Genomic DNA, 3265 nt, shown 5'->3' on the forward strand with positions numbered 1-3265 from the left:
GCCGCGCCAGATCCCGGAAGCCGCCTCCTTCTTCCCGGCTGCGCATCTGATTGGACAGCTCTCACGTCGGCACGCCGGATTGGATAAGGCTCTAGGCCCCACCCCTCCGGCCATGAGTGACGGGAGACGCGGTCAAACCAGGGCTGAAGGAGGCCGAGTAACAGGTGTTTCGCCCTATGTAGCTTTAAGTGTTCTCACACCAAAACATGATAAGCATGTGAGGTGTAATGCATATGTTAATTAGCTTGATTTAGCGATTTCACATTGTAACGTATTTCAAAACATTATATTGTACACGTGAATATGTTCAATTTTATTTGTCAATTTAAGTAAGTTAAATACTAAAAGGGAAAACAAATTTATTCTATGAAGCCATTGTTACCCAAATAACAAAGCCAGACAAAAGCATCACATGGACAGAAATGTATAGACCATTATCTCTTAAAAATACAGACACATATTCTCAAGTATAGTAGCAAACTCAATGCAACAACATATAAACATGATTGGACGCATTCACCAAATTTTTATCTGACAAACGCAAGTATGGTTTAACAACTACAAACAATGCAATACATCATAATAATAGAATAAAGTACAAAAAATTATTTTGATTGAGACAGATGAGCTTTTGATAAGTTCAATGCCTGTTCATAATAACCACACACACCCGGAAAACCAGGAATAGAAGGGAATTTTCTGGAACTGCTGAGGGCACCTGTGAAAAATCTACAGCTAATAACATATGTCATATTGAAAACCTGAGTGCTTTATACGTTTGTCAAAGTCAAAATACAAATGTAGAGACAAATCTCTGAATTTAATGTTTTATCTAGAAGAAAAGAAGTGTAATTTGAGGCCCACATGCAGACCGGGTGGTCTTTGGTACGTCTGAGGAACAAAGGCTAAGGTGCTATAGAAAGAAGAAATGTTATGTGTAGCTCTTTAAGCAGGTTTGTTGGCACTTGTATGGGTTTGGGGAGCCGGCCAGCCCTGGCTGGTGAGGGATGGTGCTGAGAACATCAGTCCTAGAGTTACAGCAGGTTAAATCAGGAGCTGTAGATAAAACTGGTTTCAGGTTACAATTAGTACTTTCAGTAGTCAGGATTCCAGAAAATTACATTGTCGGAGTGATTTTTGTACCCTGAGTGCTTTCCCTCTGGTTTCTCAATTCTGTTTTAGTTAGATATGACAAGAAGGACCCAATTTTTGTGACAACTTTCACACCTGAGTTTGGGAACAAGACAAGAATGTCTACTGTTACCACTTCTATTCAATATTATAGTGGAGGTTTCAGCCAGGGTATCACTATAGCCAGGGTGACAGAGCAGGACTCTGTCTCAAAAAAAAAAAAAAAATTCAACATTTTAGTAATAAAACCTCTCAACAAATTAGGGGTAGAAAGAATGTATTTCAGTGTGATAAAAGCATATATCACAAGCCCATAGCTAACATCATACTCAAACAAAAAGTTGAAAGCTTTTTCTCTAATTTCAGAAACAAACAAAATATTCTCACTTTCTTTTCAACATGGCACTGGAAGTTCTTGCCAGAGATATTAGGCAAAAAAGAAATAAAAGCATTCAAATTGGAAAGGAAAGGAAGAATATAGATTTTCTGTCTGCAGATGATATGATCTTATGTATAGAATATCCTGAAGACTGTGTCAAAAAATTTGTTAGAACTAATAAATGAATTCAATTAGATTTCAGGATACAAAACATACAGAAATCAGTAGCATTTTAATACACTAACAATGAAATATCCAATAAAGAAATCAAGAGAACAATCCCACTTACAATAGATTAAAATGCTTAGGAGTAGATTTAGTCAAGGAGGTGAAAGATATGTACTAAAAACTTTAAACATTAATGAGAGAAATTGAAGTACATAAATAGAAAGACATCCCATGTTCCTGGATTGCGGGAATTAATACTGTATATTTATCCATGCTCACCAAAATGATATAAAGTTTCAAAACAATCTCTATCAAATTTCCCAGGACATTTTTTGAAGACATAGCAAACAATTCTATAATTTGTATAAAACAACAAAAAATCCTGAAGAGCCAAAGAAATCTTCAGCAAGAAGACAAAGCTTGGGACACCCACACTACCGGATAGCAAAATGTACTACACAGCCACAGTAATCAACACAGTGCAGTACTGTCTTAAAACCAGGCAAATACATTAATGGAACAAGTTAGCTGAAGTGTACACAGTAAACTAATTTTTGACAAGGCCATCCAGAAGGTACTATGGAAAAAGGAAAGTCCTTCCAGCCACTGTCTGGCTAAAAAAAAAAAAGAAAAAAAAGAAAGGAAAGTCTTTTCAATTAATGATGCTGGGGAAACTGCATTCTCACATGCTGCAGAAGAAAGTTCAATTCTTATCTCATTCCAGATACAAAATTGCCTTAAAAATGGATTGAACTTAAATGTTAAGACCTGAAAGTATAAAACTACAGTAAGACAATACAGTGGAAAAGTTTAGAACACTGGTCTATGCAAAAATATTTTCGATATGACCCCAAAAGCAAAAACAGACAAATGCAATTCCATGATGATAAAAAACATCTGCACAGCAAAAGAAGCAATCAACAGAGTGAAGAGATAACCCATGGAATGAGAGAAAATATTTTCAGTCCATACATCTAGTAGAGGATTAACATTCAAATAGATAAGGAACTCAAGCAACTCAATGGCAAGTAAACAAATAATTCCTTAAAAATAGGCAAATAACATAAAGTCATTTCTACAAAGAATACATACAAATGGTCAACAGTTATGTGAAAAAATGATGAATATCACTACACATCAGAAAAATGCAAATTAAAACCACAATGAGATACTTCCTCACACATGTTGATATAGCTGCTATGAAAAACAAAACAACTATTGAGGAGGATGTGGGAAAAGGGAAGCATAGTACACTGTTGCTGGGATTGTACATTAGTGAAAGCATTATGAAAAACAATATGAAGATACCTACAGAAATTAAAAATAGAACTACTACATGATCCAGCAATTTGGTAATGGGTATGTATTCAAAGAAAAGGAAATCAGAACATCAGAGATATGTGCACTCCCATATTTGTTGCATTATTCGTAATAGACAAGATAAGGAATCCACTGTAGTACTCATCAATGAAGAATGGACAGGCCGGGCGCGATGGCTCACGCCTGTAATCCTAGCACTCTGGGAGGCTGAAGCGGGTGGATTGCTCAAGGTCAGGAGTTCGAGACCAGCCTGAGCAAGACCCCGTC

This window comes from Lemur catta, chromosome Y (genome assembly GCF_020740605.2).
Source record: "Lemur catta isolate mLemCat1 chromosome Y, mLemCat1.pri, whole genome shotgun sequence".
Classification (NCBI taxonomy): Eukaryota; Metazoa; Chordata; class Mammalia; order Primates; family Lemuridae; genus Lemur; species Lemur catta.